At 38.9% G+C, this 14,498-nt stretch overlaps 1 long non-coding RNA gene across 1 annotated transcript in view; it reads left to right on the top strand.

The window, feature by feature from the left end:
• The window catches only part of LOC134731699 (uncharacterized), a 106,072-nt gene extending 92,588 nt beyond the window's left edge, over nt 1-13,484 (top strand). The window contains exons 2-3 of the long non-coding RNA XR_010114173.1: nt 12,807-12,904; nt 13,359-13,484. This is a non-coding gene — a long non-coding RNA (uncharacterized lncRNA). The remainder of the gene's footprint in view (nt 1-12,806; nt 12,905-13,358) is intronic.
• Nucleotides 13,485-14,498: the final 1,014 nt, after the last annotated feature.

Raw genomic sequence — 14,498 nt, 5'->3', positions numbered from 1 at the left:
CCCCCTTCCCCCACCCCCAACAGGGCCCAGTGTGTGTTGTTCCCCACCCTGTGTCCATGTGTTCTCATCAATCAGCTTCCACTTATAAGTCAGAACATGCAGTGTTTGGTTTTCTGTTCCTTTGTTAGTTTGCTGAGGATAATGGGTTCTAGTTCCATCCATGTCCCTGCAAAGGACATGATCTTGTTCCTTTTTATGGCTGTATAGTATTCCATGGTGTGTATGTACCATATTTTCTTTAGCCAGTATATCACTGATGGGCATTTATGTTGATTCCATGACTTTGCTATTGTAAATAGTGCTGCAGTGAACATATGCATGCGTCTATCTTTATGACAGAATGATTTATATTCCTTTGGGTATACAGCCAGTAATGGGATTGCTGGGTCAAACGGTATTTCTGACTCCAGGTATCTGAGGAATCGCCAATTATTCCTATTATATTGCATGTTTTTTACCTGGACTTAGCACTGAATTTTGTCACAAGTTTTTCCATCTGTGGACTTGATTATAGAAACTTTCCTCTTAGATTGGTATAGTGAATTTTACGAATGGGCTTCCTAATATTGAATATTTCTTCCATTCCTCAAACTCTTGTTCCAGGTTATAATGTGCCATTGGGTTCTGCTTGCTAATGTTTTCTATAGGATATTTGCACTGATATTTCTAAGGATGATTTGTCTGTCATTTTTTTTTTATTGCAATCTTTATCAGATTTTGTTATCAGTGTGCTTATACTGTCATAAAAAGAATTTGGAGTGTTTTCGTCTTTTCCTATATTTGGAACAGTTTAACACCAGAATTATCTGATCTTTAAGTTTGGTAGAACTTCCCTGTGAAATTGCGCTGTAGAACTAGCTAATCCTGGCCCTTTTTGAGGATCGAGTCACTGACGACATCCGCTATTTCCTCTATGGAAATTTATTTATTAGGCTTTCTATCTCTTCAGTTAAAAAATTATAGTTGTGTAGAAAGGATACATTTTAATTTAGGTTTTTAAATTTATTTGCAGAGTTATGGAAAATCTCATAATTTTTAAAGTTTTCTGTTGTCATGGTTGCCCCCTCTTTTGTCATTTTTTATTTTGTGAATTTTTTCTTGCTCTTCTTTGTAGTAGTAGGTTAACTACTTATCTATTTTACTGTCTTTCCTCAAATTACCTGCTTGCTTGCTTGTTTGCTTCTTTACTTATTTATATGTTAGTTTTGACTCTTTTTCTGTATTCTAACCTAGTGATTCTGCTTTAATCTTTATTAATTCTATTAGGTTGGTGCAAAAGTAATTGCAGCTTAATACTTTCTTCTAGTTAATTTTGTTGTTCTTTCTACGTTTGGTGGGTTGGAAGCTTAATTCATTTACTTTTAGTCTTTCCGTTTTGTTGATATAAGTATTTAAGACTATGAAGTAGGCTGGGTGTGGTGGCTCATGCCTGTAATCCCAGCCCTTTGGGAGGCTGAGGGACGTGGATCACTTAAGGCCAGTTCGACACCAGCCTGGTCAACATGCTGAAACCCCGTCTGTACTAAAAATACAAAAATTAGTCAGGCATAGTGGTGGGCACCTGTAATCCCAGCTACTCAGGAGGCTGAGGCAGGAGAATCACTTGAACCTGGGAGGTGGAGGTTGCAGTGAGCCAAGATCGTGCCACTCTACTCTAGCCTGGGAGACAAAGTGAGACTCTGTCTCAAAAAAACAGAAGCAAAAACAAAAAAACCCCCCAAAACTGAGTTCTTTAATGGAGAGAATGTTAATCAAGGCCTTTTTGCTTATTGATTTTGTTGCTAAAATAATTGGTTTTATTGCATTATGTTCAGAAACTTCTGTATCTTTTCTATTTTGTGGGGCATTGTTTTCTTTGTGCCAATTTGGTCTCTTTTTATGAATGTTTCATGGACGTTTGAGAAGGTATATTCTCCATTGTCAGAATACCTGGTGTGACTGATGTGCATATAGTTATCTTACTGATTAAGTTGTCTATAGTCTTACTTTAACTTGACCATTTGATCTGTCTTGCGATGAGAATTGTCAGTTAAACATACTGCTGTTAATATTTTTCTATTTATATTTCCTAGTATCTCTTGTAGTTTTTGCTTTATAAAAATTGCTACTGTGTTTGATGTGTAGATTCTCCCAACTCTAACACCGTCACTGCGAATTTTACTAAGTAATGCGTAAGGCAGTACTCTAAAATATTTACAAAACTAAGTTCATTGACAGACTCTTCAAAATCTGGGCTCCGGTACACTGTCTGTGGCCACTGAATTTGACATCCACACCATTTTGAACTTGGGCTGCTCTTGCAAATAGCCTCTAATACCCCTCCCTGGTAATGGCCCGCCCTTTGCCATCCTCTTGTGCATCTTAACAACCTCATTTATATCCATTTTGAACCATCTCTTTTCAGTGAGCATTACTTCCAATCTTCTCTCATAGCAGAAATCTCAGGATTTTATCATTTCAATCTTGTCACACAGTTTTTCCATTTTGCTTTCTGTGAGGTGGTTCCAAGATGGGTCCTGGAAAATTGGCTTGCAAGAAAACAATTTCCTGCTCAGGAGTCCTGCATTCCTATCCTACTCTGAACTCCATGTTAGACACAGTAGCCCACATTTGTTCCAAGGACACTTGGTCGTATATCCTTATGCTAATTACATTTTCCCACGATGAGGTTTTCTGCATATTTCCATATGTTATATTCTTCCTTGCTGTATTAGTATACCCTTCCTTGCTGTATTAGTCAGGGTCTCTAGAGGGACAGAACTAATGGAATATATATATATTAACGGGAATTTATTAAGTATTAACTCACACGATCACAAGATCCCACAATAGGCCGTCTGCAGGCTGAGGAGCAAGAAGAACCAGTCCCAGGTTCAAAACTGAAGAACTTGGAGTCTGATGTTCAAGGGCAGGAAGCATCTAGCATGAGAGAAAGATGTAGGCTGAGAGGCTAGGCCAGTCTCTCTTTTCACATTTTTCTGCCTGCTTATATTCTAGCCACTCTGGCAGCTGATTAGATGGTGTCCACCCAGATTAGGGGTGGGTCCACTCTGGCAGCTGATTAGATGGTGTCCACCCAGATTAGGGGTGGGTCTGCCTTTCCCAGCCCATTGACTCAAATGTGAATCTCCTTTGGCCACACCCTCACAGACATACCCAGGATCGATACTTTGTATCCTTCTATGCAATCAAGTTGACACTCAGTATTAATCATCACACCTGCCCAGAGTAAGTACTGCCATTTAGGTCAGGACACCCCAATCTCATCGCAGGTTAATGTCTTAAGACCTCTAATGTGACTGTAAAAATAGTATTTCTTAAATTTTGTAATTCCTTGTGGTCACTATAGTACATTTAAAATTGTTTTAGATCATACCATAGTAATTGTTGAACAAAATTGTTTCCTCTGTTTTGTGGATTAATATTTTCTTTTTTTTTCCTTCACCACTTTTTATCCTGGTGGTTGTCTTTTAATGTCTCGTCAGAGGTGTTCCACAATGCATGCCCCTGCAAGGCGGACCTCTCAGAATCTGAGTGCCTTGGGTCTGTAATATGGGAAAAATAGGAATTGTGCCTTCCAGTATCTCTTATGACTGTCACTGTTTGATGTAAGAGTTTGGCAAAGTACTGTGAGATTCTTGGAGAACAAGCACTGCCTAATAAATGCCCGGTGTCATCACTGTCATCGCTTGATCTATTTAATGTTACTGGGAGTATCAAGGCAGGCTATGTCTATTTCTTTCCTCATCTGTTCTCTGCATTATCTCCTTACGCTTTCCCTGAATGGGCTACGTGGGATTTGCCTTCATGGCACTGTGTTCTGGCTTTCATTTCTCTATCAGCCCATCTTTCTCCAGATGGCTTGTGATCTCACCGCTCACTAAGCGCTTTTCAAATTCAGATCCTTTTTACCGTTAGATTTACTAATGACTACTGATCTGTAACATTCTTGTTCCCTAGAAGAATGGAAAAACAAATGTTGCCAAATTGTATAATAATTTAAAGACAAAGCATACATGGTCTAGTAGGGAATGCTTTTTTGGTTCAAGCATGGGACAATGTATAATATTTACACATAATTTGTATACTTTTTGGAAAACTGTATTTCATCACTTAGGTATTTATCTACATTATATTTATTCCCTGGTGGCATCCCAGATATGTTGTATCACAAGGATAACCTGCTGATGACCTATTCAAACTAAAAATGTAGCATGAGGCCAGTCTCAGTGGCTCACGCCTGTAATGCCAGCACTTTGAGAAGCCGAGGTGGGCAGATCACTTGAGGTCAGGAGTTTGAGACCAGCCTGGCCAACATGGTGAAACCCTGTCTCTACTAAAAATACAAAAAAATTCGCTGGGCATGATGGTGCATGTCTGTAATCCCGGTTACTCGGGAGGCTGAGGCAGGAGAATCACTTGAACCTAGTGGGGCACAGGTTGCAGTGAGCCAAGATCACGCCACTGCACTCCAGCCTGGGCAACAGAGCAAGACTCTGTCTCAAAAATAAATAAAAAAATCAATCAATAAATAAGTCAATAAATAAAAATGTAGCATGAGGGCATGGATAGAAGAAATTAAAATTAAAAAAAATTTTAAAAATCTATTTAAGGGGCACAAGTGCAGATTCCTTACCTGCATGTATTGTATAGTGGTGAATCTGGGCTTTTAGTGTCCCCGTTACCTGAATAGTGAACAGTGTATCTAATAGATGATTTTTCAGCCCTCACCCCCTTCCCCCCTCCCACCCTCCCGCCTTTTGCAGTCACCAATGTCTGTTACTCTACTTTGTATACCCATGTAGACCCATTGTTTAGTTCCCACTTGTAAGTGAGAACATGTGCCATTTGACTTTTACTTTCCCTCTCTCTCTCTCTTTCACTCTTTCTCTCTCTGTCTCTCTTTCTTCCTTTTTTTGAGTTTTGCTCTTGTTGCCCAGGCTGGAGTGCAGTGGTGTGACCTCAGCTCACTATAACCTCTACCTCCCGGGTTCAAGTGATTCTCCTGCCTCAGCCTCCTGAGTAGCTGTGATTACAGGTATGCATCACCATGCCCAGCTAATTTTTGTATTTTTAGTAGAGACGGAGTTTTGCCATGTTGGCCAGGCTTGTCTCAAACTTCTTACCTCAAGTGATCCACCTGCCTCGGCCTCCCAAAGTGCTGGGATTACAGGCTTGAGCCACTGTGCCTGGCCTGACTTTCTGTTTCTGAGTTATTTCACTTAGGATAATGGCCTTCAGTTCCATCTATATTGCTGCAAAAGACATTATTTCATTTGTTTTTATGGCTGAGTAGTATTCCAGGGTGTGTATGTGCCACATAGCCTTTATCCAATCCCCCATTGTTGTTGTTGGACACTTAGGTTGATTCCATAACGTTGTTTTGTGGATAGGGCTGTGATAAACATACAAGGGCAGGTATTTTTTTGACATGATTTCTTTCCCATTGGTTATATATATACCCAGTAGTGGAGTTGCTTGATCAAATGCTAGTTCTGTTTTTAGGGAGAGCTTATTTTTTAAAAAACGGATTGCCAAAGTTTTCTTCTGCCGCTAGAAATAAGAATATAGATCCTCTTACATTGTTTCTCTTATAAATAATTCATAAGCACATTTTCTTTTCTTTTCTTTTCCCTTTTTCTGAGACAGGTCTTGCTCTGTTGCCCAGGCTGGTATGCAGTAATATGATCATGGCTCACTGCAGCCTTGCCCTCCCAGGCTCAGGTGATCCTTCCACCTCAGCCTCTGAAGTAGCAGAGACCACAAGTGCACACCATCATTATTTGTAGAGATGGGGTATCCCTATGTTACCCAGGCTGGTCTTGAACTCCTAGGCTCCAGCAATCCTCTAGCCTCAGCCTCCCAAAGTGCTGGGATTACAGGCATGAGTCATTGTGCCTAGCCAGTGATTTTTTTTTTCTTAGTAGAAAAAGATTTCCACTAATTCTCTAAGACTTTGTGTCTTTGTTCTATAGATGCACTTGGTAGATTTTCATAGGATTTTTGTGATCTTGCAACCCCAAAATGGGAAAAATATATATTTTATATTTAAATATATTTTATGTATATAATAAATATATGAAAATATATTTTTAATATAATATATTAAAAATATATATTTTATATATAAATATATTTATATATTATATTAAAAATATATTTTATATAAATATATTTATATATTATATTAAAAATATATTTTATATAAATATATTTATATATTATATTAAACATATATTTTATATAAATATATTTATATAAAATATATACATATAAATATATATTAATATAATAAATATATAAAAATATGTTTATATGATATATATTTATATAATATAAACATATTTTTATATATTATATATATATTTTATATTTTATATATATAATATATATATTATATATATTTATATTATATATAAATATATATTTATATATTTATATTTATATATAAATATAAATATATAAATATATATTTATATATAATATATATTTATATTATATATAAATATATATTTATATATTTATATTTATATATAAATATATATATTTATATATAAATATATATATTTATATATAAATATAAATATATAAATATATATTTATATATAATATATATATTTATATTATATATAAATATATATTTATATATTTATATTTATATATAAATATATATATTTATATTTATATATATATATTTATATATTTATATTTATATATAAATATATAAATATATATATTTATATTTTTATATAAATATATATATTTATATATTTATATTTATATAAATATATATATTTATATAAATATATATATTTATATATTTATATTTATATAAATATATATATTTATATTTATATATAAATATAAATATAAATTATTTATATATTTATATAAATATATATATTTATATATTTATATTTATATAAATATATATATTTATATTTATATATAAATATAAATATATAAATATATTTATATATTTATATTTATATATAAATATATATATTTATATATTTATATTTATATAAATTTATATATATATATTTATATAAATATATATTTATATTTATATAAATATATATATTTATATATATATATAAATATATATATTTATATACATATATAAATATATATATTTATATATTTATATTTATATATATTATATTATATATAAATATATATATTTATAAATATATATAATATATATATTTATAAATATATATAATATATATATTTATATACCCAATGGGAATTTTTTGGTTGCAAGTAACAGAAAGTACAACTTAAACCAACTTAATTTAAAAAATGAATGAATTGGCTCATATACCTAAAATGTCCATGCAGACTTCAGGCACAATTGGATCCAGGAGTTTTTGTGGTGTTATCGGACTAAACTTATTCTCTTGCATCTGTATTTGCTTTCCTTTGTGTTTGTTTATTCTCAAGCGAGCTGCTACCTGTGTTGGCAAAGTGGTTCCCAGCAGCTCCAGGTTGATATGCCTTTCCCAGGAGAAAGAGAACATTTTTATCTTGGACTCTCTAGCAATGAACTAGGGATTAATTCTGATTAGACTCATGGTATGGGCCATAATTGCTATTAGGGGGATGGGATAGGCTGATTGACAAGGCCTGGATCATGTGCCTGCCCCTGGATCTGGATGTGAATTTGACTACTCCTGAACTATAGATACACAGGATTGGACTGGGGTAGTTTCCAAAGGAAAACCTAGATGCAGAATGTGGGATAGGCAAAAACAGCAACTGTCTACAACAAATGGCAACTCAGAAGAATCAGATGACTTTTTTGGGGCATGGAAGACCTGCTCTCTATATAAAGAAAAGCAGTGTGTATAGGAAGGCTGGGTCTTTTTAGTCCTAGCATTGCCTTATGGAGTAGTCAGAATTGACCCAAATTGTGAGATATTTTAAGCTTGATAATTTAATATATTAAAAATAATGACTCTCTATATTCAAATATTTAATTTTTGCTCCAGAATATGAAAATAATTCTCATTTATTTACAATTCAAGAAGAAATGATTAGCCACACGCCAAATCTGGAAACGTGACTTACTGACATGTTATATGATGGTGACTCTCTCCTTTTCTTTCTCTTTTCTTTTCTTTTCTTTCTCTCTTTTTTTTTCTGGGTCTTGCTCTGTCCCCCAGGCTGGAGAACAGTGGCATGATTATGGCTCACTGCAGCCTTGATCACCTCCTGGGCTCAAGAGATTCTCCTACCTCAGCCTTCTGAGTGGTTGAGATCACAGGTGTGCACCACCATGCCTGGCTAATTTTAAGATTTTTTGTAGGGTCTCCCTATGTTGCCCAGGCTGCTCTTGAACACCCGAGCTCAAGCGAATCTCTTGCCTCGGCCTCCCAAATTGTTGAGATTGCAGTTAAGTAGAAAAGTCTTTAAGGCAGAGAACTTTACTCCCGTGAAATAATCTGTGCTTCTTAGAAGCAAATTTTCTGTTTGCTTCTGTTTGACGTTGAACCGAAGAAGTTGAGCCCGTTATGGAGAAGGAAAATACTGACATTTGCAAATTAAGCTGCTGAGAGCTGTCTTTAAAGTTCATTTGGGAATGCAATTTCCTCATAATAGTGTCTTGGCACATAAACGTGTCGAGATTGACTCACGGATTTGGAAGTTGATTTTTATTTGAGGAGGTGGAAGTGAAAGGAAACACGAGCTAGTAATGACCCTGTTATCTTCCCCCACCAGCAGGGGGAGATAGGCTTGCGCTTGCTGTTGTTAGCAATGCAGGCAAGAATCTGGCTTCTGGACGGTAGGAAGCATTTCTGATCGTTAGGCAGCAACTGCTTTAATTACGGTGGAGGAAATTTCCAGGTGCAGAGGCCTGCAAGAATGGGGCGGGGGGAAGTTCTGCCAATAGATTAGAACCACGTAATCCCAGCACGTTGGAGGCACAGGGATTTTTGAGATCATCTGGTCTGACCTGTCATCTCATGCAAGAAGAGAGTGGACTTTTTAGAGGTGACATGACTTGTGCAGACTAGTTTTTGGTCTACGTGAGTGGTAGATGGCAAAATGGGAAAGGCATGAATGACCCTTGGAGTGAGAGAGACCGGTGTGTAGTTTCCAGTTTTCTCACTCACTAAGCATGCAGGCTTGAGCTGGTTGCTCTTTTTTATTTTTATTTTTTTGAGACAGAGTCTCGCACTGTTGCTCAGGCTGGTGTTCAGTGGCGTGATCTCGGCTTGCTGCAACCTCCGCCTCCCAGGTTCAAGCTAGTTTCCTGCCTCAGCCTCCCGAGTAGCTAGGATTACAGGCGCCCGCCACCACGCCCGGCTAATTTTTTTGCATTTTTAGTAGACATGGGGTTTCACTATGTTGGCCAGGCTGTTCTCAAACTTCTGACCTTGTGATCTGCTCACTTCGGCCTCCCAAAGTGCTGGGATTACAGGCATGAGCCACCGCGCCCGGCCCCAGGTGCTTCTCATATGACATTGTAGAGCCGGGCGTTAACTGGGATAATGGAGGGGAAGCAGCTACTGGATTGCCTGCACATAGTGTGTGCGCTCAGTAACTTCTAATAGCTTCCCCCATGCTGAGAATATCCGACTTCCCTTTAGTTGAAATTATTTCATTCCTGTCTTAAAGTGCTCTTGTGAACCTTCACTTCATAAAACCCAGCACAATGCCATTGATCAATGCCAACAATTCACTCATTTTGTTGATTTCGTGTTTTTGAAACCAACCCTTGGGTCAGGCGCAGTGGCTCACACCTGTAATCCCAGCACTTTGGGAGACTGAGGTGGGAGGATTGCTTGAAGCCAGGAGTTCGAGAACAGCCTGGACAACATAGTGAGACCTCATCTCTACAAAAAATAAAAAGATTAGCTAGATGTGGTGTTGCACGCCTATAGTCTCAGCTACTTGGGAGGCCGAGATGGGAGGATCACTGGAGCCCATAGATCTGAGGTTGAAGTGAGCCATGATTTTGCCACTGCACTCCAGCCTGGGCAACAGAGTGAGACCTTATCTCTTAAAAAATGTTTCTTTAAAAAAAGAAACCAATCCTTCCCCATGAAGACAGGACAGGTCTGAGTTCATATTGACTTGGTAACATTAGATGCTTTGTGTATTAAACAAATCCGTCCCCACAAGCATTTCACATTCCAAAACGGAGGTCAACACACATATAAACACAGGTGTATACAGAGCTTGCCTGGGCTGTCGCCCACCTTTCGCACTGCCCCTCCACCACATCACCCTCCCGTGCCAGGTTCCTGCCACACGGGCCTTCGTGACCTTCCTCCAAAAGGTCAGACTAGCTTGTGTGCTATAGTCTGTGTCTGTGCTCCGTTTGCCGGGGAGGTGCTGCTCCCATCCTGCTTGTCTCCTTCATGTTATTCAGGTCTTTTTGGGGAGGTTTTTGCTGATCAGCCAATCTGAGATGGACCCCTAGTCTTTTTCTATCACATCAACCTGTTCCATTTTCGATAGCACTTGTTACATGTTTGCATATTTGTGGTGTAGTGTCTGTTTCATCCCATTGGGCTATTCACTATGTAGTTACTACATAGTTAACATAGAGGACTGGATGCGGTGGTTCACGTCTGTAATCTCAGCACTTTGGGAGGCTGAGGCAGGCGGATCATTTGAGGCCAGGAGATCGAGATAAGCCTGGCCAACATGGCGAAACCCCGTCTCTACTAAAAAAAAAAAAAAAAAAAAAAAAATTAGCTGGGCGTGGTGACAGGCACCTGTAATCCTGGCTACTTGGGAGGCTGAGGCAGAGAATCTCTTGAATCTGGGAGGCGGAGGCTGCGGTGAGCTGAGAGCACACCTCTGCACTCCAGCCTGGGCGGCAGAGTGAGACTCCATCTCAAACAAAACAAAACAAACAAAAAATAGGGCCTTCATTTTTCTCATTTTCCACTGCATAACCGGTGTCTACAGCAGTGCCCAGCACACAGGTAGGTCCTCAGTAAATTGCAATTGGGTGAATGCAGGACTGAATTTGAACAACCCATGTGGACAGCAGCATACATTATGGGAAGAGACCTGGGCTGGCATTTCAAGCTACTTTCACTCCAGACTGCATGACCTTCAGAGAGAATTCCAGTTTTTGGATCCTACTTACTTTTCTGACACAAAAAAGAGGTTAAACTAGATCGCATAAGGTTCCTTTCATCTCTTTATTCTGCAGTTGTATGTTGGTTTTCTTCCATGCTGAACAATCTAATAGGAATTTACTGTTATAAGTCAAGGTGGTTTTTAGGTGGCTTCTGTATATCAAAGCACAAACTACATGCCAAGCAATGGCTGATGGCTCTGGAGAATCAGACAATAGGTGAGAAGGTGGCATTATCTAAGAAAGAGGGAATTGCTTTAGGTAGGGTGAAGTATTCCACTGCCAGTGGAAGATGTATCTATCTATAAACACTAAGGAATCTTTTTGATAAATGGTAGAAGGCTAATTGCAATTAAAACAAAATTGCCCATCCAGGCCGGGCACAGTGGCTCACACCTGTAATCCCAGCACTTTGGGAGGCTGACGGGGGTGGATCACGAGGTCAGGAGTTCGAGACCAGCCTGACCAACATGGTGAAGCCCTGTCTCTACTAAAAATACAAAGATTAGCTGGGTGTGGTGGTGCACACCTGTAATCCCACCTACTCAGGAGGCTGAGGCAGGAGAATTGCTTGAATCTGGGAGGTGGAGTTTATGGTGAGCTGAGATTGTGCCACTGCACTCCAGCGACAGAGCAAGACTCTGTCTCAAAAAACAAAAACCAAAAAACAACCAAAACGAAACAAAACAAAACAAAACATAATTGCCCATCCAAATTATTCCTACTGGCCAGGTGCTTTGGCTCACACCTGTGACCCCAGCATTTTGGGAGGCCGAGCCAGGCAGATCACTTGAGGTTAGAAGTTTGAGAACAGCCTGGCCAACATGGTGAAACCCTGTCTCTACTAATAATACAAAAATTAGCCAGGCGAGGTGGCGTGCACCTGTAATCCCAGCTACTTGGGAGGCTGAGGCATGAGAATCGCTTGAACCTGGGAGGCGGAGGTTGTAGTGAGCTGAGAGCCTGCCACTGCACTCCAGCCTGGGCAACAGGGTGAAACGTGTTTCAAAAAACAAACAAAAACTCACAAATATTCCTGCCTATGTAATTTTAGGGAGAGTTATGTAAAATTAACTTTTAAGCCTCTCCTTTTGTGATTTCCTTTATTAACAAACAATAACAATTTGCAGAATTCCTTTCCTTTCTCCATACCATTTTACCTTTCAGAATAGTATGTGTTAAATCAAGTATAGCCTACAGCTGCCTCCTTATATATTTTAAGTTCTTATATATTTTAAGTTCGGCTTAACTGAATTACGGCCAAAGGGGGACAAGTGTTCAAACTGTGTTCAAATCAGGCAACGGCTGAGCTGAAACCAATCCGGCTGTGTTTGTCCCTCACTTCCATTTTCCGGACGTCACTTTCCTTTTTCTGTCTGTAAATATTCTCCCACCACGTGGCTGCGCTAGAGTCTCTCTGAGCCTACTCTTGCTCGGGAGGCTGCCCAATTTGCGTCTGGTTCTCTGCTCAGTTAAACTCTCTTAATTTAATTTGCTAAGATTTTTAACAGGTGTATTGTTTAAATACTCTGTACTAGTTTCCCATTACTGCTTTAATAAATTACCACAAACTTAGAAGTGTAAGAGAATGCAAATTTATCTGATAGCTCTGGTGATAGGTCAGAAGTACAAAGAGGGATCTCTCTGCCTGAGAGTAAGATCTCATGAGGCTGTGTTTTTACTCTAGTCTCACTCTCTCACCTAGGCTGGAGTGCAGTGGTGTGATCCTGGCTTACTGCAACCTTGTTCTCCTGGGCTCAGGCGTTACTCCCACCTCAACTGCCCGAGTAGCTGGGACCACAGGTGTGTGCCACCATGCCCGGCTAATTGTATTTTTAGTAGAGGTGGGGTTTCACCATGTTTTCCAGGCTAGCCTTGAACTCCTGAGCTCAAACAATCTGCCTGCCTCAGCCTCCCAAAGTACTGGGATTACAGGCATTAGCCGCTGCCCTTCCTCCATCTTCAGAGCCAGCAGCAGCCAGTGTTGGGGCTTAGAAAACAATACCCCAAAATATGGCACATGGGCATACTGAGTACAGTGAACACTAGGACATTGGAAGCCCTCAGAAGTAGACTCAGAAACAAAGTCTCTCTCTGACCTTCTCTTGTCCTCCTGTCACCCAACCCCTGTCCCCCCTCCAAAGTCTTAGAAACCAGAATTCCTCTTCCCCAAGGTAGATCCTAGAAATTAGAAACCCTCTCATCCAAAGCAAGCCATTAAACCTAGAAATGTCACTCTTCGCTTTCTCCTTTGAAGACGCTCATTCCAGAGGGGTCCTGCCCCATACCCAAGAGGAAGGAATGCTACTCAGAGAGGCCAAGAAGAATCTGCATAGACAAGCCTTGTGTGTTCCCCACTCAGTCTATCACAATTAGATTCATCTCTTCGTCCAGTCATGTTGTCATTCTTCATTGAACCTAAATATAAAATCAGTTTTCCCTGGGTGTTTGGGTCTTCATTTCTGACGGCTCCTGTGCCCTGTATAACTTTGATTAAGTAAATTTATTATGCATTTGGTATGGTTTGGTATGTCTTCACCCAACTCTCTTCTTGAATTGTAGTTCCCATGATCCCCATGTGTCCTGAGAGGGACCCAGTGGGAGGTAATTGAATCATGGGGACAGTTACCTCCATGCTAGTCTTGTGATAGTGAGTGAGTTCTCACAAGATCTGATGGTTTTATAAGGAGCTTTCCCTCCTTCTGCTTGGCAGTTCTCCTTGCTTGCTGCCATGTGAAGGAAATGTTTGCTTCCCTTTCCACCATGATTGTAAGTTTCCTGAGGCTTCCCCAGCCATGCTGAACTGTGAGTCAATTTAACTTCTTTCCTTTTAAATTACCCAGTCTTGGGTATGTCTTCATTAGCAGCACGTGAACAGATGAATACAGCATTTCTCTTGTTAACCTGTTTTTTGTTATAAGAGTGTTGGCTCTGACGTTTATAATGGATATGAAAAAGTATTGCACCTTTCTGTCTCTATACTGGTTAAGTCTTTCTCACATCATGTCCCTTTGATAGCCACTCTCTTGCCTCGGTTTTCCACATTTAAAGACCCTTGTAATTACACTGCACCCACCTGGATAATCCAGGATTATCTCCCTATTTTAAGGTCAGCTGTTAGCAACCTTAATTCCATCTGCTACCTTAATTCCTCTGTGCCGTGCATCGTAACATCTTCACAGGTTCTGGGAAATAGGGCATGGACATTTCCTATTGTTCTGCCTATCACACATGCCTGTAAGAAAAAGAGCAACCCCTGAAGAAAAACAGATTCTAAGGCATTTGCTGAAATATAACAGTGTATGTATTAATATGTGAGAACAGCCACGTTGTTGTTTTAATTAAGAAAAAAGGTGATAGTATCTACTTTGTTTTATTGAAGACCAACTACCGTGGA

The sequence above is a fragment of the Symphalangus syndactylus genome, chromosome 11 (assembly GCF_028878055.3).
Source record: "Symphalangus syndactylus isolate Jambi chromosome 11, NHGRI_mSymSyn1-v2.1_pri, whole genome shotgun sequence".
NCBI classification, from domain to species: Eukaryota; Metazoa; Chordata; class Mammalia; order Primates; family Hylobatidae; genus Symphalangus; species Symphalangus syndactylus.
This window is presented reverse-complemented; position numbering and strand designations above follow the sequence as displayed.